The sequence below is a fragment of the Ailuropoda melanoleuca genome, chromosome 11, assembly GCF_002007445.2.
Source record: "Ailuropoda melanoleuca isolate Jingjing chromosome 11, ASM200744v2, whole genome shotgun sequence".
In the NCBI taxonomy this organism is placed as follows: Eukaryota; Metazoa; Chordata; class Mammalia; order Carnivora; family Ursidae; genus Ailuropoda; species Ailuropoda melanoleuca.
Genome location: NC_048228.1, coordinates 96,927,403 through 96,951,762, shown reverse-complemented (window position 1 = coordinate 96,951,762; position 24,360 = coordinate 96,927,403). Strand labels below are relative to the sequence as shown.

Below are 24,360 nucleotides of genomic sequence, written 5' to 3'. Positions count from 1 at the left end.
CCACAGAGGAAATAAACTGATTAGGCAGGGCAGGGATTTATCCTGTACTCAGATCGAATGTTGCGTTTTGTTTCCGTCTCAGCTTCTTGTCCTGGGACTCAAACCACTCTGCTTTCCATTGGATTGCTCTTTGGTACCAGCAGCTCTGCTTGCCTGTGTCTTGACCATGCCCGTCCCCCAAGATGCCAGGGCTAACTGTCACTATGTTTCTGGATACTGCTCTAGAGCAGCAATGTCTGGTGAAACTTTTTTTGGTGATATAAATGTTTAAACAGTTCTCTGCCATTAAATTCAGTAGCCCACTGGCCTCATGGAGCTTTTTTTTTTTTTTTTTAATTTATTTATTCAACAGAGATAGAGACAGCCAGTGAGAGAGGGAACACAAGCAGGGGGAGTGGGAGAGGAAGAAGCAGGCTCATAGCAGAGGAGCCTGATGTGGGGCTCAATCCCATAACGCCGGGATCACTTCCTGAGCCGAAGGCAGACGCTTAACCGCTTAACCGCTGTGCCACCCAGGCGCCCCCTCATGGAGCTTTTGAGCACTTGAAAGGGGGCTGGTATGACTGTGAAACTGAATATTTAATTTTAGTTGACTTAAATTGAAGTAGCCATTTGTAGCTTTTTTTCTTTCTTTCTTTCTTTTTTTTTTTAAGAAACTGTTTATTTTCCGTCAACCTTATTTTCATTTTGTTTGCCTTTGTGAATGAGCAGCTTAAGATCACTCAGTGGTTGTTCCTACCTATTCAGTGGCCTGAGCCATGGGAGCTGAGGACCAGTCTTCAGTGGCCGGCTGAGCGCCCCAGTCTTCAGCAGGAAACTGCTAACTCGGCACAGAAAGTACTAGGAGGCCTTCAGACCGGTCTGCAACTTCAGGAGCTGGAGCAGTCCCCTCACCCTGAAATTCCTCCTTGGTCACGGCCTTTTCAGCAGAGGCCTGCTCTTCCTTTTCAGTCTCTTCAGGATCTCTGTGGAAGTAGAGATGAGGCCTGACCTCCCAGGGGTCTTCATTGGAAGTGGTGCCATGCAAGCGCGGAACTTCCCCGGCCAGCATCCACCACATCAGGCCCACTAAGTGAGCTCCCTTGTTGTCACAAGGGATGGCAATGTCCACAGAGCACAGAGGAGAGTCTGTATTACACAGAGCAGCAGTAGGCAGGTTAACATGTCTCTGTGAGAGGCTGGTGGTCAGCCCTGGGATCGGTAACCACCAGAAGTCTTGGCTCTCGGAAGGCTGCCATGATCTGGTTAGTAAGGTTCCAGGAGTGAAGCAGCCAGCAATAGGAGTGGCTCCAGTAGCAGCAGCAAACATCAGTACAGCTCACTGGCTAGTATTCCTGGACAGTATGACACTGACATTGGCTGGGTTTTTAATGGCAACAGTGGCATGAGCTGCTGGCAGAAGCTTCTCCAAGGTTCTTTTCAGATTTACGAGGTAGATACCGTCGCTTTTCCTTCTGCAGATGTACTGTTCCATTTGCAAGTCAAGGTTGCTGCCACCTAAGTGGGTTCCTGCTGCAAGGAATTTTGAGGACATCCTCCTCCTTCATTTGCAGGACATCAAGCGTTCTGGACATGGTGAAAATTTCCCTTTAAGTTACAACGGGAATGCAAAACAACACCATATGGACTCCTCCCTGGGTAGTGCGGGAAGGCCATATATAGCTATTTGCTGTCCTCTCGTGCAGTGAAGTTTTAGATTCTTGCAGTTGCAGAAGTGTGAACCAGTGGCATCCACATCACCTGGGATTGGGAGATTGTTAGAAATATAGTGTCTTGGGCCTCACTCCAGATCTGCTGAACCAGGATCTACATTTTAATGGTATCTCCAGTTATTAGAGTGTCCATTAAAGTTTGAGAAGCAGTGCTGGAAATGAGTAAGTCTCAGGAAGAGATGTGGTATCTATCAGAGTGAGCTGGGTTATGCTGAAGTAACAAACAAGCCCCAAATCCAGTGGCTTAAAATAAACAGATTTTACTTCTCACTAATGCTTCTTGTCCATGGTGGGCCAGAGGGGGCTCTGTTCTACACTATTCTTACTCCAGGTTCCAGGCTCATGGGCCAGTGCTCCCTGGATCATTTGTCATTGCTGTGACATAAGGGAAAACTAACAGTGTGGTGAAACCTGTAATTTCTATTCACGTTTTGTTGGCCAAAGCATGTCACGTGACTACACCTAAGTCTAAGGAGCCAAGGAAGTGCAAGTTTATCAAATGCCCAGAAGGGGGAGAAACAGAATATTTGGTGAACATATATGTTGAACAGCACTAATGACTGTCACACATAAGCATAATTACACCTTTTTTTTTTGTTTTGTTTTTTAAACAGCCAGTTCTGAAGATCATCATTTCAAGCCTGGACTTGCCATAGCTTTCTAATTGGTCTCTCTGTTGTCCTTTCTTTTTTTACATCACTACCATATTAATCCTCTTAAGGCATTGCTCTGAATATTTCATTTCTCTGCTCAAAACCCTTCAATGACACCTCATTGTCCACCAAGTTAAGTAAACTCCTTTTAGCATGATGTAGTGGAAAGAATGCTACTAATTTTTGTGTGACCTTGGACAGCGTTGCTTAAATTCTGTGAATCACAGTTTTCTCATCATTTAATTTGGAGATAAAAATACCCACCTTCAAGGGCTGCTATGAATCTTAAGTAAAATAATGTGTATAAAGTGCATAATGTATTTGACATTTAGTAAATAAGAGCATAATCTCTGTCCTGAGCTCCTAGAGCATACTACGCATATCTATATCATAATATTTATCCAAAACATATTGAGACGACCTATTGCATGTCTGTTGCTCCTAGTAGACTTGAATTCCGTAAGGAATTTGACTTTACAATTACTGAGCCGAGTACAAGGTTCTGCATATAGAAGATTCTTATTAAATGTTGTTTTAACTGCACATCATTTGTTAAGGGTTTTGAGCTCTCCCTAGTAAGTTTGCCTTTTGTGTGTACCCAGTGTTAGAACCAAGCCACACCACTTGCTGTTCCTTAAACTAACAGCATGTTTCTCACCTCTGGACCTTTGCTCATGATGTTCCTGCTTCTGAGATACACTTTTTCCTTCCTGTACCTTATCCTTTCAAAAGTTTGCTCATCACTTAAGTCCCACCTAAAATGGCACCTCTACAACGATTGTTTTTCTAATTCCTGAACCTGAAAGCAACATCTCCATTCTTGAACATTCACAGTATTCAGAGAAGACTTCACTCAGAAGGCTGTGATGTTATAATTCCTCTGGGAAAGTAATGACCAGGGGATTTATACTGGGAAGGCAAAGTGGAGAGCAGGAGACAGGGAGGACATTCCAGATTGATCAGGGTGGGCCTCCACATCTGCGGGTGGCTCAAGTGCAGGGAGGGTGGAAAAAGAGGGCAGAGACAAGGCTGGAGAGATAGGTGGGTATGAGAGGTTACCGGCCTTGCAGGCCATGGTTGAGAAGTTTGAATTTTATCCTGAGCCAGTGGAGATGACTTTGAGCAGGGAAGTGACGTGATTGTTTTTTGCAACCTAGAAAAACCAGTTTAGGATGAGGATGAGAGTATGGTATTTAATAATTGAATTTAATAGAAATATTAGATATTTAATAATTGAGCTCCAGTTTTCTGTGTTAAGCCAGTTAGCATTGTCTGTTTTCTGATCATGATTTGGTCTTCCCAATGCCTTTCCTTTTCTTATGCCATTTATTTATTCCAGTTGCCTACCTAGCCCCTGAAGATGTTTGCGTTTTCAGCCCCTGTCTTAGGTCTGCAGTCCAAGCAAGTATCCTCTGATAGCTTCAGTCATCTGTCACTTAGGAATTGCATTTGGCCATTTATAACAAGGACCCTTCTCTCAACAGTGTCTTCAATACGATAGAGGCTTATTTCTCTCTCATATAATAAAAGAAGTCTGCAGGTAGCTTGTACAGTTTTTTCTACTTGTTTCCTCTGCCATCCTTGACCCTATGGCTTCCATTCCCAAGATTACCTGATGCACAATGGCTGTTGGAGCTCCTACCATCACATCCCCATTTCAGGTAGTAGGAAGGAAGAAGTGGGAAAGAATGCATTATTTCTTAGAGTTCTATGTAATGAGTCTGCTTATAATCATTGGCAAATATTTAGTCACAGGGCTACCAAGGGGTGGGAAATGTAAACTTTTATTCTAAGAAGCTATGTGCCTGGCTAAAAAAAAAATTGTGTGTGGGTTTTTTGTTTTGTTTTGTTTTAAGAAGAGACTTGTGAGGGGCACCTGGGTGGCTCAGTCGGTTAAGTGTCTGCCTTTGGCTCAGGTCATGATCCCAGGGTCATGGGATTGAGTCCCACATCTGGCTCCCTCTCAGTAGGGAGTCTGCTTCTCCCTCTACCTTTCCCCCCTGCTTGTTATCTCTCTCTCAAATAAATAAAATCTTTAAAAAACAAAAAAAGATTTGTGAGATTAGGAAAACAGCAGCCTCTGCTATGGTATGTGACTCCAACCTTCATTACATACATCTGTTTTTTTTGAAGACTTTGTGCTTCCATTAGTACATACTTGCCAAAAGTTCCATCCTACCAAGTCCTACTAGTATCTATCTGTCTTCTGGTATTTAAATTCCCATTTCATTTATGTATTACCTACACTCTGTGCCTTGATGCACATATACTTGTCCTGAATTTGACAATTTCTTGGTCAGATTTCATCCTTAACCTTCAGTCCTCCATACAGCAAGGGAGAGACGAACCAGGAGGTACTGCACAGACTGAGGGCAGAAGCCCCAGATGTGTTTGAACAGACATGCCTCAGTTGATACCCATCTAGATGAGGAATATATGATTTTCGTTGCCCACATTTACTTGTTCCCACAGTGCCCCTGTTTGGATTGTTTGTTGTCAACCTCGCATCCCTATGGCCCCTCTCTAAGGTTTTCTCCACATTACGGAAGAGAAATCAGGAACTACACTTATCCCTGTTCCCATCTCTATGTTGCTCCAGTCTTGCATTTGCTAATAAGAAGAATTTACATAAGATTTGCAAGGCAGAAGAGTGGGAGAAGCCAGTGTTTTCTGGAGGCCATTGCAAACTCAGACTTGCTTCCTAGGGAGTTTTGTGCCCCAAACCCTCTGATGTTTCAAGCTGAGCTCAAGCTGCGGACCAAGCTGCCTCTGATTTCACAGGCAGCGCCCCTTACCTCTGTTCCCTTAGCTCTTCCAGTGGCCGTAGACGATCCTAATTCCTATATTAGCTGTTTCATAATGAAATAATAGGGTGGCTTCTCTTTTCCTGAGTGAACCCTGACTGATAAATCCCCTCTCACCTGGGTTAACTTGGTTACAAAAATTTTGGAGGCGCTTTTCCTAGAATACTATTTATATGGCCAAGCAGGTATGTTATTTTACATTGCAAACATCCTTTGAGATTACATATATGAATATTAAAATATACAGTACAATTACATCTTAATTATATATTAGAATTTATGTTATGTTTTATAGTATTTTATAAATGTATGTCTCTCATCTCTCTGAAGGATTGATTTCCCAGAGTACTAGAGACTACTTATACCTCTCGCTTTAATTACATTTTGGCAAGAAGGTCTCTCACTGTGCTCAGTAGAAATGCCTTAGGAGCCAGTGCAGCGTGCAGTGGGAGTAGGGATGGTGATAGAGTCAAACAGTGAAGTGGGGGAGCTCCCAGCTCGGTGGGAATCCAGTCTGAGCTCCCAGCCCTGCACTCTTACTTCATCTGTAGAGCTCCGCTTCCGTTAATTGACATATGAGTGATCCACTCAAGATTTCATTTGATAGGAAGTGTTTCAGTGATTAAAAGGAAGGTTGAAAGCTGCTCCTTTAAAACCCTAAGTTTGAGATGTGCCTTTTAAGTCTCAGCTCCTCCACTTACTAGCCCTGTGACCTTGGGCATGTCATGAAAACTCTGAATTTGGCTTCCTCAGGGGTATGATAATACCAATGGCAAAGCACTGCTGAGAAGATGGAAAGAAATAATGTCCATAAATTTGAAGGGCTGTACCAGTCAGGGCTCTATTCTCAAGTGCCTGCAGGGCCAGGGGAGTGACAGAAATGAATGAAATAGGCCATTGTGAATGGGAAAGGGCATCTCCCAAAGAAAAGGAGCATCCTCAACTTACTGTACTTGTTAACATTTGGGGGAGGGACATCTGGGTGGCTCAGTCCATTAAATGGCTGCCTTCAGCTCGGGTCACGATCCCAGGGTACTGGGTTCGAGTCCTGCATCTGGCTCCTTGCTCAGCGGGGAGCCTGCTTCTCCCTCTGCCTGCTCTGCCTGCTGCTTCCCCTGCTTTTGCTCTCTCTCTCTCTGACAAATAAATAAATAAAATCTTAAAAGAACAAAACAAAACATTTGGGGGATGTGATCAGATCTTTTGATTTTTCAAGAAAATCTGGAAATAAGGATTTTTGGAGAAGAATCTCAGGATTTTAAAAAGGTTGATACTAATTTCACTTTTAAAAGCTAATCAAAACACATATGCTCATTTGTGGGCCTCCTGGTATGACCTTTAATTACAAAGATACCAATTATTATTACTTTTAGTGGGCTTTGGGAGCTATCAATTTTAGCCTTTCCTGTGAGCTTGCCTACCTCCTTAATTTCTGTAACGTAGCTTCCCCCTTGACCCAGGTCTGACTGATCATAGTTTTCTATCTAAGGGGTTGGTATTGGACATAATGCTAGGGAAATCAGTCTGTCCTTCCTTACTTGTCTTGCTCAACTGCTCTGGGTAGGCATAGAGATGCCAATGACCATATTCCTTAGTCACTCGGTAGAAATCCAGTTGTGGGAGAGAATGAGGCCAAAAAGGAGAGATAAGTGGAGAGAAAAGAGACAAGAGAGTCCTGGCAGCACTGAGTTAGCGAGGTCTTCATTTTTATAGCTCTTTCCTTAATCCTGTGAGTTACTAAAAAGTATTCCTCTTAGCCATAGNATCCTGTGAGTTACTAAAAAATATTCCTCTTAGCCATAGAAACCAGTAAATTCTCTTTCGATTTGCTTAGGGTAACTTGAACTGAGTTTGTTTCAGTGACATCTAATGAATAGTAGTAATAGTAGTATTAATAGAGATAAAATTCATTAGCCATCAATTACTTTAGAAATAAGGANAACCAGTAAATTCTCTTTCGATTTGCTTAGGGTAACTTGAACTGAGTTTGTTTCAGTGACATCTAATGAAAAGGACTACTACTATTAGTAGTAATAGTAGTATTAATAGAGATAAAATTCATTAGCCATCAATTACTTTAGAAATAAGGCAAAAGTAAATTTTTGGATTTTGAAGAACTGTCATTGAACTAAAAGAATTTTTGAAGAGTTTAAGAATTATAGTAAGAGACTTGGTATTTGGAATAGTGCAAGAGATAAGCACAAAATGAGACTTATTATTCTTAAACGTTGTGGTGTGTAATGGTCCTTCATAGATCCTGTGCCATCCATCATTTTTTCATAGAATTTTCTTAGAGAAGTTTCCTGGTACCATTGTGTGAATAGTTCAGAAGATTTTTATTCTCCCAGAGCATGAACCAAGAGCGCAGATCTAGAAGAAAAGATCCAGTAGGCACTGACGTTATCTGTCTGGAATAAGTACTGAATTGATGGGAAAATGAAAAATAATGCCTGAGAACACTTTCTTAGATGTTATGTGTGATGTGCGTAACTAAATAGGTATGTTTGTCTTTTGCTAAATATAACTTAATAGCACTTAAAACCAGTTTATGAGGGGGAGAAATAGAAGATGTAGAATGATCTGTAGGATTCATATGTAGATAATACAAAAGCAAAACATAATAAAACATTGAAATGCCTCTCGTTTTACTGTAATAGGAATCTGTCTAGGCCTGGGAGTTGAAGAGGTGATACTGGTGGCAGGAAGAATGATATATTCCCTTTATGACACCCCGTAAGGATGTAGTCATTTCTGAATGTGTGCGGTTAGTTTTACTTTAGATGCTATCAGAGTGATCAGAGATTTTACAGAGAAAACATCTTCCTCAGAGATGGGTATGCATTCCACTGGGAGCGTAGTTACAGATGTTCCTCAGAGTTGGCAGAACGCTTGGCAATGTGCTCCTTAAGCATCCTTTAAAGTACTTCAAGCTCGTTCTTCATTCAAGCCCCTGGTTTTTTGAAATATTGAGCCTTTACCAGAGAGGAAACCTTAGAAATCGAAACAGAGTTGAAACAGTAAATTCTGTGGGTGCTTGGGTTAAGAAAAACCTCTCACGATACAGCTCCCTAATTGGGATTGTTTTTGTGAATTTAGTCACATTAATCCATGTCTCAGTTAATTATGTAATAACATTTACATGCCTGGAGGCAAATTTACAGTTTTTGCTCAGATTTTTTTTTCTGAAAATGTGACATTATGCTCTGAAATCAGTGCCAAGATATTAACTGTAAATTGAGTCTGGTGGGGGGGGGTGTGTGTGGTGGTGATTAGAATTCCTAATCTGGCTCTCGGACATGTTAGTATATGAGGAAGTGTTCCTAACCATTCTACCCTTCCATGATCCTAGACCAAATTTTCTACTAAAGTTTTAAACTTTATATGCTGACTTCACCTCTGAAAAAGTTCCTTTACTGTTGCCTGTAGGATAAAAATGTAAACATTTCAGTCTAGCATTAAATATTCTAGTCTCGCCTCCAAAGAGTATGCCTCATACTGGGCCAGAGTGACCCTCCCAATGCTGTTATAGAAAGAGTTTGATAAATGCTTGTTAGAAGTGTGAAGTCTGAGCTGTGGATGCCAAGTGAAATCTTCACTTCACTGAGCTATAGTGTGGCCAGATGCAGAGTTAAGTTGAGATATTTTCAGTTTCAAGTCTTTCTTTCAGAGTCTTGAGATTATGGAAGACTACTGGTCACATAGGGTTAGATATAAACTATGCCTAAATATTCCCAGAAGGTTGCTGGTTGTGCTGTTAATTTTGTCTGCTATTAATTAAAATTCCACAAGTTTCTGTGGTAATATATTTTGACTTGTCTTAACTTTGAGAATCAGAGGATTATTGATAACTCATTCAGTCTCCAACTCAAGGCACAAATCTCTTCTGCCATGTCTTTAATACATTCACTCAGCAGGGAAACCCTTCTTGAATGCCTACACTGAGCCAGTGATTGTGCCAGGTTTGGTGAAAGACTCAGAGATTGTAAAATATGCTCCGTCCTCTGGGGATTATAGTCTCACAGCAATTATGCCACATGTTTATATGTATACTAGCTGATGGGCAGAGATAGGTGGCTTAATGGAAGTGGAGATAGAATGCTGGAAGAGTTTCAGGGTAGGGGAGACTAATTTTGGGTGATGGAATAAAAAGTATTGGAGGAAGTGGCTTTTCATCTGAGGCATAAACAAGGGTAAAGGTTTGAACTCACAGGGATGGGAAAGAAAGAAATTCCAGTGAGAAGGATAATGTGAGATAATGAAGGAGTTTTATAAAGGGGATGTGGAGAAGTTAGGTGTGCCTGTATCATAGAACATACTTAGCAGGATAACTGGTTAGAAGCATAGTTAGAGAGGGATACGTAAGGAGAATCAGGTTTCTGCAGGTCACTGAGTCTCTTTTCCTTTTTTTTTTTTAAGGTTGATTTATTTTAGAGAGAGAGCGCGCATGAGCTCAGGGGGAGGGGCAGAGGGAGGAGAGAGAATCCCAAGCAGACTCCCTGCTGAACGAGAAGCCACATATGGGGTTCAGTCTCAGCACCCCGAGATCATGACCTGAGTCGAAACCAAGAGTTGGAAGCTCCACCTACTGAGCCACCCAGATGCCTCCCAGGTCACTGAGTCTTTAGAAAGGCAGCCAAAATATGTTGTGTGCTATGCTGCAGGACCTGTGGAAGCACTGGCCGTTTTGAAGCAAGGAGGTGACACGATCAAACTGTATTATTAGAAGATGAGTCTCAGGGCTGAATGTCAGGTACACTGGGGAACCAAGAGACTAGAGTTAATGAAATGAGTTGGGGACTGGTACATGATTCAGGTAAGAGGTAATTCGAGCTCTAACTAGAGAAGTAGCTAGAATAATCATGAGAAGGCGATAGGGGTTTAACCCATGGGATTTCAGGACTAATTGTGGAAAGCAAGAGAAGGAAAGACATAGAAGTTACCTTAGCAGTTTTTATCCAAGTACCTGGGGAAATGGTGATGCTGAGGAGGAAGAGCAGATCTGGTGGGAAGGTTAATAGTGGGAGTTAGGATGAGTATGCATCACAAGCCAGCAGTTTATCAAGCTGGAGATGTCCAGAAAACAATGGGAAATGTGGGAGTGGAACTAGGAAGAACCACCAGTAGTATAAGCAGAGACTTGGAAGTAGAAATGATATTTGATGCCGTAAAAGTACAGGTCACCCAAGGAAAAAGTGTAGAGGGGAGGGAGAGAGGGACAAAGCCAGAGATTTATTTGGGGAAATTCATACAGTAAGAGACTGGGAGTTCAAAGAGTGAGTATGAGCTAGAGAAGAAACAGTTACAGAGGAAGATGATCAGGAAGATACAAGGTAGTGGACAGGAAAGGAGGAGAGAGCTTCTTAGCTCAGGAATGTGCTCAGTGTGCAATGTGCCAAGAAGATGAACAAGGGTAAGGGTTGAGGGAAAGCCAGCTCTTAGGTGAAGTAGCTAGATGATCTTTTAAGAGAACCCTTTTTGTAGAGCATTTTTGCCATAACTTAGCTGGTAAGGGCTTCAGAAAAGAGTTGAGACATGTGCTCAAGATGGGGCAATGTGTTCATGCTGTGTTAAGATCTTTTTTGTCCCAAGCATGCAATAATACATTTTAACAAGTAAAAAAGGTAATAAAGGACTTAGTGGAAGGTTCTAAACTCAAGGCCAATAAAAACACAGTGTTGGTGACAGCTGCAGTATGGACCTTCTGGGCTTTCTATTTTGAAGCAGGGAGCTTGGTTTCTGCAAACATGCTCCTCATGAGATGGGGGAGCATAGCCATGTCGTTGATTAAAGCTGCACAGTTTCTACCACTTGTGAAAAGAGGCTGCTATAAAAAAGATGCCTCATGATGTGTACTTGGTGACTGGCTCTAACAAGCTGTGATCTGTGGAGTGAGGAAGAGTTTAGGAGTGGAGGTGGGAACAGGGATTCAGGAGGGACGAAAGCACAGCCTCCTGAGTAGGAACTGGATTCCAGAGCCCCCTGGCTTTGTCCCTGGATCTGTGACAGACCCGCTGTGAGGGTGCAGGCCTGGATTTGGACTTGGGATGCCAGGCTGATGGGTGGAGATAATTACAAAACGTCTACACAAGAAGGGTATGACTGTGAAATACTAAAACAAATCACACAAAAAGATAGCATGAAAACAAATGAATTTTTAAAAGGTATCTACTTCGAACAAGCTTGTAAACAAAATTTAAAACACATGAAAAAATTAATGCTTTTGAAAAGGACAATGAACAGAATAAAAAAAAAAATCAGAACCTGAATTCACTCTGGATGAAATTATTTTAGGAACCAGTCTGGCAAAGACTTTTGTGTGTGTTTAAGACTCAAAACAGAACAAAACAAAACCCAGAGATATGTTCTATTAAAAATGGAAGTGTTACAGACAAGTATTAGAGTCAAACAACACAACACATGCAAAATACTATACCATATGATTTCCATCTCCTCAAGTTTAAAAACTGGAAAAACGTATGTGGTTTTAGAAGTTAGGATAAGGATAGTGTTATTTTGTAGTATAAAGAAGAAGAGAAAGGGTACAAGGGGGCATGAGAGACTTTTGGGATAACAATATTTTGTTTATTAGGTATATATACTTAAGTTATATATACTTATTAGGTTATATATACATTAAGTTATATGTACTTATTATTTATACTTTTTCTGTATCCATGTTATAATACAAAGAGTTTATTTGAAAATGGGAAAATAGGGTGCCTGAGTGGCTCAGTTGGTTGAGCGTCTGACTCTTGATTTTGGCTCAGGTCACGATCTCAGGGCTGTGAGATGGAGTCCTCTGTCAGACTCCATGCTCAGCAGAGAGCCTGCTTGAGACTCTTTCCCTCTGCCCCTCCCCATCATGCTCTTTTGCTCTCTCTCAAATCAATCAAACAGTCAATCTTTTTTTAAAATGGGAAAATTTAAACTAGGCAGAAAAAAGAACAAATGGCTTTATAAGTAAATCTTGGGAATTAGAAGTATAGTTATTCAAACAAAGTAGTCAACAATTATGTGGGGTTTTCTGGGTTCCATAAATAACACCTCTCTCTGTACTACTATATTTGAAGTCAGTTGAGGGATAGATTCCAAAGGCAGAGAGAAAGTACAAATGAGCCTCGTTAAGTGGAAGAATCCAGACCAAAAAGCCATATATTGTATGATTCCATTTATATGAAATGACCAGAATAGACAAATCTACAGAGACAGAAAGTAGATTAGTGGTTTCCAGGGGCTGGGAGTGGGGTAGTGTGGGGTGTGACTGCTAATGGATACAAGGTTTGTTTTTGGCATGCTGAACATGTTCTGGAATTAGTATGGTTGTACAACTTTGAGACTATACAGAAAAATGAATGAATAGTAGAGTTTAAAGGGGTGAATGTGACAGTATGTGAATTATATGTCAATTTAAAGAAGAGTAAAAAGCAAAAAGTGAGGTTTGCTACCGATACCACAGCTGTGTTGGAGGACAAGGCCAAACTATGCAACCAAGGTGCCCAGTAAATTTGCTGATGTTTCCTGCTTATTCTGTTTCTAGCTTATCCCCATCTCCAGTTGGGTCACACCCTTGGTTATTTTTGGGGTGGCACACACACACCCAGAATTGCTGTCTCATATCAGTTCAGAATGCAGAAAGAGGAAAAGACCAAGCTTCCAGGGCGTATAGCCTTTATAATGGATTAGTTTTATCCAGTCAAGAAATGTGAAGTAATGCCTGCCACCCAGCAATCAGGCGCAAGGAGTGTGTAAGGGGTGGAGCAAGAATCAGGACTGTCACTTTCTAGGGAACATCCCTTCATAAAGATACCTGAGGAGTGAGGGATAAGTCTGTGTTTTGCTTTTTTTTTTAAGTTTTTATTTATTTACATAACCTCTACACCCAGCGTAAGGCTTGAACTCAAGACACCGAGATCAAGAGCTGCATGTTTTTCTGACTGAGCCAGCCAAGTACCCCATAAGTCTTACTTTCTAACAAAATCAGCTCTAGGTTGACTGGACACAGTGAGAATTTGCACATTTAAGATAGTAGTGACAAATTCACTCTGTGTTCAACACTGTCTTCTCATTGTAGGGAAGCTGCAAAATATCAGAGAGAAAGGGAAACTTTAAAGCCATGACAGAGGAAAGGCTGACAACTTACAAAGAAAACAGCTGTTAGACTTATAATTGACTTTTCAATCAGCAAAACAGTTGCCAGAAGACTCTTAATTACCATTGTAAAATGTCAACCAAGAATAATAACCAAGGGGAATTATTATTCAAGATTGGCGATAAATAAATATGTTTTCAGATTTATAAAAGTATAAGCGTTTACTAGACAAACATTATCAATGTAAGAATCATTAAAGATATAGAGTGTAGAAAAGTGAATGCAGAGGTAAGCCCTGGGATACAAGATATAATAGAGAGCACATTGTGTTGGAAAATGTCTCTAAGAGTTGATGTAAAAGAAACAAAATAAAAAACCCCAATGTCATGTTTTTCTTTAAGATAAAACTAAGGAGGGGACATTTGATGGATAAAGAGTGCTAAAATCCTTGCTGTGTCTAAGAGGGAGATAAAATACTGTAATCTTTAGAGTATTAGAATAATGTGTAGCTAATTATATATGCTAAAAGGTTAACTAAAGCCATGGTAATAAAATCTACAGGTGGATAAAAGAAGCATGTAAAAAACATTACCTAATGTAGACAAGAAAAAGAAAAAAAAGATAAGCAAAGAAAATATTGGTAACCTCCAAACACAAAATAAGATGTAGAAATAATTTAAAATAAATCAGGTATTATGAGTTGTATAAGTAGATTAAGTTTTCATAAGATAGAGATTTTTAGATGGATAGAAAAACAAAATCCAGCCATATGCTGCTGCTGAAGCTCACCACAAAAACAAAATTACATGGAGAGGTTAAAAACAAAGAGATGGGAAAATAAACTGATTATGTAGCAATATTAGTAGCATACAACATAGATTTAAAGAAAATTTATTTCTTTATATCTTTCTTATTAAAGAAAATATTAATAGAAAAAGAGGACAGTTGTGTAAAGAACAATCTTCTGAGAAGATTTGTGATTAACAGTCACAATCTATTTGCACCTAAAGGCATATCCTTGGAAAACATGAAGTAAAAACTGAACAAAATGTAAAGAAAGATGGTCAAATCAACAACTGTAGTGGGAGATTGAACCCCTGTCAGATACTTAGAACAAGCTGTGGGAATATTAGTAAGAGTAGAGAATATTTAAGCAACACAGATAAGAAGCTTACTCTAATAGACAAGATAGAGCTCCGAGTTGAACAAAGAGGGAATATGACATGTCTTTCAAGTACATATGAAGTATTTATACAATGGTCACTTTCGGGACACAGAAGTCTCAATGAATTTCAAAGACTCAGTACATTCCATGTTCTCTAACCAAAAGGCAATTCAATTAGAACTCAAGAAAATATTTAAAGAGCCCCAATATGTTTCAAAAATGAAATTATACTTAAAATGATTAATGAATTAAAGTGTAAAACCCAATGAAATTATAAAATGTTAGAAGAATGCATCAACAATAAATGCACTTCTTAATAAGTAAATGATTAAACATAAATTACGCATTTGGTTCAAAAAGCTAGCAACAACAAAAAAAACCTTGAAGATTGTAGGAAAAAGTAATAAAAAGCCCAAAAATATTAAGCAGAAAATAAAGGAACTATACAAAGAACCAATAAAATCTATATTGTTTTTTGATAAAAAACTAATAATAGATTAACCCTTAGCAAAACTGGTAAGAACAAAAATGTGCATAGGAGTAAAAAGGAGTATGTAACGTGTATCCAATAGGGTTGTAAAAACATCAGAAAGAATACTGCAAACATATTTATACTACAAAAAAATTGATTTCAATACTTAGATAAACAGTTTTTTAGAAAAATATGGAGTCAGGAAGATGTAGAGAATGTAAATCAAAGAATAATCATCAAAGAAGTTGTGATAATAATTAAAATTCTCTCTCTCTCTACCTATTAATCCCAGCCCACATAAGCATTAAAGGCATCTTACAGCCCAGATAATTTTAACAAGTAAGTTTTACCAGTCCTTTGAGGAACAGATCTTCATCTTATGAAACTGTTTCAAAGAACTGAAATAGAGGGAAAGCTACTCAGCTTGTTTTGTGACGATCATAATTTTGATATTCAGACTAGATCGAGAAAGGAAAATAAAGTTACAGATCAGTTTCACTTAGGAATACAAATTCAGAAACTGTAAACAAAATATAAAGAAATTGAAGTCAGCTTATGTGTGGGCTACATATATATTCTCAGGTATATAAATGTCAAGTAGGAGTTATTTCAGCAATGTAAGGATAACTCTATATGAGAAAATCTAATCATGTAATTCATGTATTAACAGATTAAAAGGGCGTACCATACGACCATATGATCAACTCAACAGATTGAGGAAAAAGCTAATAAAATTCAGTACTTAGCCACAGTTTATATTAAATAATATTATATATTATTTACATGTATAAATATGTATTTTAAAAAGTCTTAGTGAATTGGAAATGAAGGAAAACTTTCTTAAATTGGTTATTTTTATTTAAACTTCATGGTGAACATAGTACTTAATGGTAATACTTTACAAGCATTCTTATTAATGCCAGGAAGAACTAAAGAAGGGAAGTTGAATCATTTATATTGTCATTACATTAGAAACCATATCTAGTGCAATAAATTAAAGATAGAGATTGGGGTTTGAAAGGAGTAGAACAAATATTTTTAACTGCAATGTGATTTCTTCCATAGAATTTTTTAATAGAATCTATAAACTACTAGAAATACTAGGGTTCAGTAAATCTATTAGATGTAAGATCAATGTAAAAACATTAATAGCCATCTTAAACACCAGAAATAGAAGAGTGGAATATATAACTTAGCATTTTATAAGTTACCAAGGGATAATTTTCACAAAAAATAATATCATGGAGAAAATTACAAAATGTTTTTGAAAGTCACAAAATGGATGTGAGGAAGTTGATACACTATATTCATAGATAAAAAGATTATCTAAGGAAGATATTAATCTTCCAAAGTTATTTTAAACATTCAGTGAAATTTTAATTGAAATTTTTCATGGAATTTGACAAGCTCATCCTAGAAATAATATGGAAGAAGAAAGAGACAGAATAATTAAAATTTTAGAAAAAAAGATAGTAGAGGTGCCTGAGTAGTACAGTTGGTTATGCGTTGATTCTTGATTTCTGCTCAGGTCACGATGTCAGGGTCATGAGATCAAGCCTGGTGTTAGACTCCATGCTCAGTGGGGAGTCTGCTTGAGGGTCTCTCTCCTTCTTCCTCTGCCCCTCCCACTCTTGCTCTCTAGAATGAATGGATAAATCTAAAAGGAAAAGAAAAGAAAGAAAAAAGGTGGTAAATTACCTTATAGACAGTAAGAATTTCTTAATTTTCAAAACCATAGTAATTAAGACATGTGGCATTGGTTAAAGGATAAATAAGTGGACCAAGACCATAAAAAGGTCCGTGCATATGTGGAAACTTGGTATATGACACAGTGGCATTAAAAACTAGTGCGAAAAAGTTATTTGGCAAAAAACTATTTGGAAAAAAAGTAGTTAAAATCACATCCCTGCCACACACCATACACAAAATGGCTAGAGACAAGACATGATAAGCAAATGTTCAAATACTTAGAAGAAAATACAAGAGAAAAACTTTGTGACTTTGGGTTAGAAAAAAATTTTACAAAAAAAGAAACAAAACCACAAACTATAAAAGAAAAAAATAAATTTGAGTATATTAAAATGAAAATGTTTTAATGTAAGATAACAAATTTAAAAGAAGTCATAGACTTATTATATAAGTCATAGGCTAGATAGAAGATATTCACAGCTCATGTAAATTACAGATGTTTAGCTTCTAGTATTTAAGAACTCCTGTGTATCAGTTTTGATAGGATAATGGATAAAGGCAATGAATGGGCAATTTGCAGGAGACGAAATGTGAATGGCTAACCAGCTTATGAAAATGAGGTTAACCTCACTAATAATCAGAGAAATATAAAATAAAACAGTGAGATATATCTCCTTTTCACAGTTATCAAATTGGACAAAAAAAATTGAAGTTGGCTAACTTCGAGGTAATGGAGACTTAGCAACTCACGCCTGCCAGTGAGAGTATCTACCAGTTCAACCAATTTGGAGAATAATTTGGCAATATTTGGTCAATTTGAATTATGCCTTCGTTTTGGGGTGGGGAAGTGAATGCTTGATGGTTCAGGGTCAGTCTCAGGTGCCTGGTGTTAGATTTCACTTTTAGCATCTGGGGTGAGGAGGGAGTACAAAAAGTAGGGGGGAAATATTTGGGTTGAACATCAACAGTGTAATGCATGCCTGCCCCACAGTCCAGCAAATCCACTCTCTCCTTGCTCATTGTGCACCAGGAGACACATACAGGAACATTCATAGCAGTGTTGTTGATAATAGCAAAACACCAGAAGTAATTAGAATGAATAGGCTAATACTTAAATAATTTGTGATTTGCAAGTACTAGAGATCCTTTATAGCACTTAGATGAATGAGAGCGTATGCTTCTTTGTGGATATAACTCAAAAACACAAAGTGGTGTAGTTTAAGAAGGCAACCTGCAAAATGAAAAAATACCGTATGTCAGACATCATTTATATGACGTTTGAAAACCTGCAAAATTCTGTTTTTAATGAATGCATGCACATTTTACAATAGTGTAAGATATGCAAAGGAAAGATACATGCAAAGTCAAGATGGTGATTACCATGGGAGAGGGCAGGAGGTAATGTGGCTGGACAAGTGTATAAAGGGAGCATTAACTTCATCTGTAATGTTTTATTCTATAAAAAAAATACCAAGCAAGTAAGGCATAATTTGATTAAGCTTAGGTGATGAGTAGTACATGGTAATTATGAAGTGATATAGGTGAGGAGGAGATATATTGCTTTTCAGAAGGCTGGTGCAATGATAGGTCAAGAGAGTGATTGGATTGAATAAAGGTTATTCTTATTTTAGAATAGGGAAACAATCTCTTGAAAAATGAGACATTAAAGATGCACTAGAAAAGGGATAAATGAGGAGTTTGTTTTAAATTCTTCCACATCTTTTATGTCTTTACTTGGATACTTTCTATGCATTCTTTAAGATTTGGGTGAGTTGTTGACTTCTCCAGAAAGACCCCAGAATGAGGTGTTCCCTCATATGTGCTCCTGTAAGAATTTGTGGGCATACTGCTTCATTGTTGCCTTATTTTATACTTGTATGCTACATTCATGACTTTCACTTGAGGATATTGACTATGTTTTATTTACTTCTGTATTTCCAAGCATGGTGCCTGGGCATATATAGGCATTGAATAGACATTTAATTTAGTAAGTTAGTCTTATTTTAGTATCTGCCGTTCATGAAGTTGGAACTCAATAAATACTGATTGACTTTTAGATAAGTAGATATATAGGATGTACAACATCTAAAAAGAAATCTTTATCAGGCTTTTTGAGATGTTCAGTTTGGGAAGTGCATGAGAGGGCGAAGGGATAGAAGACTTGGAGGGCAAGAAGGCATGAACCAGAATTTCAATAGGAGGAGAAATAATAAATAATTATGTTTAAAAAATTCACTCATGGTCACACAGCTAGGAACTGAGGGGGCCTAAATGTAAATTCAGAGCTTTTCACGCCCACACCACATCTGTGCTACCAACCACAATATTGTTTTTCGAGTGAATGACCATGAATGTTTTTATCTCTGTTCTTTAATAAAGGTTAAGTTACTCACTTTGGAATATAAGGTTAAAGAGTCAGTACTACATACTGTGTGAACTGTATTGTGTGCTTGGAAGGAAGGAAGGAAGGAAGGAAGGAAGGAAGGAAGGAAGGAAGGAAAGGATGCTCTTCCCATTAGTGTTGCCCCTAAAAGGCACTTTGGCTCCAGTGCTTTTTTCAGCAGTCCCAGAAGCAGCCTCAGTCATACCTCCCAGAGCTTCCGGTGCCAGTGGGCAACTCCTCCCTCCTGTCAGAGACTGAGCCCAACTGTCTGTGTCCCTCCTCTGAGTTCCTGGCAGGCAGTGTCTCCTTTGAGGTCTGTGTCCCACCCTGGCAGGGCTCTTCCTCAGAGCTGCAAAGTTCTGAACATTGAAACTTCTTTCCTTTTATCCTCAGCCCTGTGGTTATCACCTCTGTGCTCTACCTTAGTGTTTCCCTCTTGTATCTTCAGTCCCCCAACCTGTTTAACCAATTCCCTATATTAAATTCTCTTTGTTGAAATAGCTAGGGTGCTATTTATTTTCCTGTCTGTGCCCTTGCCAATACAAAGCACCTGGGTTTTCTCTCTCTAGGATGCTGAATAGAGTATAAACCTCATTGCTTCAGTAATTGATCAGAAACCCAAGTTTTACATTTGGAGAAACTGAGGCTCAGGGAAATTAAGCAAACTGCCCAAAGTAGAATTCCAGAGAAATACATTTAACCCAGATACATATCGTTCCAGATTCCATCTTCTCTTTATTGTCTCGTGCTGTCTTTCTTAAACATAATATATGCTGCTCCTCCTTTCCAATCTTGTTTTCCTTTTCACTACGAAACTCCAGTTTTCTAGATATTAATTTGATTCTGAATGCCTTTTCTTAAACTCTAAAGAATTGTCATGCAAGTGTGTGTGAATTTTCAGTCTTTCAGTAGAGCTGGAATAAAGATGTTGTAATAATGAAGTTCTGGGAGGAATCCAAGGTAAAAACAAACCCAGGTCTTGAAATTACATTTGTCACTTTTGGTGAGGAGAAAGTGGAGCTAAGTGTGAGCGGCTGAGAGAGCCATGACTTCGTCGTCAGCACCAGCCGCCATTATTGAAGAGCCACGAAGTACCAGGTGTGGGAATACCTGCTTTATATACTTGGTCATGTTTAATAACACGATGCAAGGTAGGTGTAGCAGAATTGCAGCATGCAGCCCGACGTGCATTTAACTTAGGTGCACTTCAGCTTGCATGGGAGAAGGAGAGGAAGATGGAGAAGTAGCAAAAGAGGAAAAGAAAGAGGAGGAGGAAAATGGGGGTTAGGTAAGGAGAAAGGAAGGAGTTTGTACAGGATATATTTCAATAGTGCATTCAGGTTTGGTTAGCTTTCTACTGATTAGTGTTTGGCTTAGAGTAACCCGAGAAGGGCACATGAAACCATTATTCTCTGAAATGGCCTCTGTGTCGAATGCTTCTCGTTTTGGGAGGATCAGCTGTGGTGAGTGCAATTCTAGTGTTTAAACGGTTCCCTTTCAACACAGCCCTCACATGCAAGCCAAGGGCTTCATCTGGTCTTCAAATGAAGAAGCAGCTATCTCTCTCAACACTGGAAAAGAAACTGGTTCTGCTGGTCTAAATGAAATATATAGTGACACATGGACTGCAAAGTAGCAGCCTTCCTAGGAGATTAAANATCCAATAGGGTTGTAAAAACATCAGAAAGAATACTGCAAACATATTTATACTACAAAAAAATTGATTTCAATACTTAGATAAACAGTTTTTTAGAAAAATATGTTTGAGTCAGGAAGATGTAGAGAATGTAAATCAAAGAATAATCATCAAAGAAGTTGTGATAATAATTAAAATTCTCTCTCTCTCTACCTATTAATCCCAGCCCACATAAGCATTAAAGGCATCTTACAGCCCAGATAATTTTAACAAGTAAGTTTTACCAGTCCTTTGAGGAACAGATCTTCATCTTATGAAACTGTTTCAAAGAACTGAAATAGAGGGAAAGCTACTCAGCTTGTTTTGTGACGATATCATAATTTTGATATTCAGACTAGATCGAGAAAGGAAAATAAAGTTACAGATCAGTTTCACTTAGGAATACAAATTCAGAAACTGTAAATAAAATATAAAGAAATTGAAGTCAGCTTATGTGTGGGCTACATATATATTCTCAGGTATATAAATGTCAAGTAGGAGTTATTTCAGCAATGTAAGGATAGCTCTATATGAGAAAATCTAATCATGTAATTCATGTATTAACAGATTAAAAGGGCGTACCATACGACCATATGATCAACTCAACAGATTGAGGAAAAAGCTAATAAAATTCAGTACTTAGCCACAGTTTATATTAAATAATATTATATATTATTTACATGTATAAATATGTATTTTAAAAAGTCTTAGTGAATTGGAAATGAAGGAAAACTTTCTTAAATTGGTTATTTTTATTTAAACTTCATGGTGAACATAGTACTTAATGGTAATACTTTACAAGCATTCTTATTAATGCCAGGAAGAACTAAAGAAGGGAAGTTGAATCATTTATATTGTCATTACATTAGAAACCATATCTAGTGCAATAAATTAAAGATAGAGATTGGGGTTTGAAAGGAGTAGAACAAATATTTTTAACTGCAATGTGATTTCTTCCATAGAATTTTTTAATAGAATCTATAAACTACTAGAAATACTAGGGTTCAGTAAATCTATTAGATGTAAGATCAATGTAAAAACATTAATAGCCATCTTAAACACCAGAAATAGAAGAGTGGAATATATAACTTAGCATTTTATAAGTTACCAAGGGATAATTTTCACAAAAAATAATATCATGGAGAAAATTACAAAATGTTTTTGAAAGTCACAAAATGGATGTGAGGAAGTTGATACACTATATTCATAGATAAAAAGATTATCTAAGGAAGATATTAATCTTCCAAAGTTATTTTAAACATTCAGTGAAATTTTAATTGAAATTTTTCATGGAATTTGACAAGCTCATCCTAGAAATAATATGGAAGAAGAAAGAGACAGAATAATTAAAATTTTAGAAAAAAAGATAGTAGAGGTGCCTGAGTAGTACAGTTGGTTATGCGTTGATTCTTGATTTCTGCTCAGGTCACGATGTCAGGGTCATGAGATCAAGCCTGGTGTTAGACTCCATGCTCAGTGGGGAGTCTGCTTGAGGGTCTCTCTCCTTCTTCCTCTGCCCCTCCCACTCTTGCTCTCTAGAATGAATGGATAAATCTAAAAGGAAAAGAAAAGAAAGAAAAAAGGTGGTAAATTACCTTATAGACAGTAAGAATTTCTTAATTTTCAAAACCATAGTAATTAAGACATGTGGCATTGGTTAAAGGATAAATAAGTGGACCAAGACCATAAAAAGGTCCGTGCATATGTGGAAACTTGGTATATGACACAGTGGCATTAAAAACTAGTGCGAAAAAGTTATTTGGCAAAAAACTATTTGGAAAAAAAGTAGTTAAAATCACATCCCTGCCACACACCATACACAAAATGGCTAGAGACAAGACATGATAAGCAAATGTTCAAATACTTAGAAGAAAATACAAGAGAAAAACTTTTTGACTTTGGGTTAGAAAAAAATTTTACAAAAAAAGAAACAAAACCACAAACTATAAAAGAAAAAAATAAATTTGAGTATATTAAAATGAAAATGTTTTAATGTAAGATAACAAATTTAAAAGAAGTCATAGACTTATTATATAAGTCATAGGCTAGATAGAAGATATTCACAGCTCATGTAAATTACAGATGTTTAGCTTCTAGTATTTAAGAACTCCTGTGTATCAGTTTTGATAGGATAATGGATAAAGGCAATGAATGGGCAATTTGCAGGAGACGAAATGTGAATGGCTAACCAGCTTATGAAAATGAGGTTAACCTCACTAATAATCAGAGAAATATAAAATAAAACAGTGAGATATATCTCCTTTTCACAGTTATCAAATTGGACAAAAAAAATTGAAGTTGGCTAACTTCGAGGTAATGGAGACTTAGCAACTCACGCCTGCCAGTGAGAGTATCTACCAGTTCAACCAATTTGGAGAATAATTTGGCAATATTTGGTCAATTTGAATTATGCCTTCGTTTTGGGGTGGGGAAGTGAATGCTTGATGGTTCAGGGTCAGTCTCAGGTGCCTGGTGTTAGATTTCACTTTTAGCATCTGGGGTGAGGAGGGAGTACAAAAAGTAGGGGGGAAATATTTGGGTTGAACATCAACAGTGTAATGCATGCCTGCCCCACAGTCCAGCAAATCCACTCTCTCCTTGCTCATTGTGCACCAGGAGACACATACAGGAACATTCATAGCAGTGTTGTTGATAATAGCAAAACACCAGAAGTAATTAGAATGAATAGGCTAATACTTAAATAATTTGTGATTTGCAAGTACTAGAGATCCTTTATAGCACTTAGATGAATGAGAGCGTATGCTTCTTTGTGGATATAACTCAAAAACACAAAGTGGTGTAGTTTAAGAAGGCAACCTGCAAAATGAAAAAATACCGTATGTCAGACATCATTTATATGACGTTTGAAAACCTGCAAAATTCTGTTTTTAATGAATGCATGCACATTTTACAATAGTGTAAGATATGCAAAGGAAAGATACATGCAAAGTCAAGATGGTGATTACCATGGGAGAGGGCAGGAGGTAATGTGGCTGGACAAGTGTATAAAGGGAGCATTAACTTCATCTGTAATGTTTTATTCTATAAAAAAAATACCAAGCAAGTAAGGCATAATTTGATTAAGCTTAGATGATGAGTAGTACATGGTAATTATGAAGTGATATAGGTGAGGAGGAGATATATTGCTTTTCAGAAGGCTGGTGCAATGATAGGTCAAGAGAGTGATTGGATTGAATAAAGGTTATTCTTATTTTAGAATAGGGAAACAATCTCTTGAAAAATGAGACATTAAAGATGCACTAGAAAAGGGATAAATGAGGAGTTTGTTTTAAATTCTTCCACATCTTTTATGTCTTTACTTGGATACTTTCTATGCATTCTTTAAGATTTGGGTGAGTTGTTGACTTCTCCAGAAAGACCCCAGAATGAGGTGTTCCCTCATATGTGCTCCTGTAAGAATTTGTGGGCATACTGCTTCATTGTTGCCTTATTTTATACTTGTATGCTACATTCATGACTTTCACTTGAGGATATTGACTATGTTTTATTTACTTCTGTATTTCCAAGCATGGTGCCTGGGCATATATAGGCATTGAATAGACATTTAATTTAGTAAGTTAGTCTTATTTTAGTATCTGCCGTTCATGAAGTTGGAACTCAATAAATACTGATTGACTTTTAGATAAGTAGATATATAGGATGTACAACATCTAAAAAGAAATCTTTATCAGGCTTTTTGAGATGTTCAGTTTGGGAA

General features: G+C 37.9%; 1 pseudogene; it reads right to left on the bottom strand.

Annotated features, from left to right (window-relative positions):
* Nucleotides 1-718: 718 nt before the first annotated feature.
* LOC100469686 lies at nt 719-1,574 on the bottom strand (annotated as a pseudogene).
* Nucleotides 1,575-24,360: the final 22,786 nt, after the last annotated feature.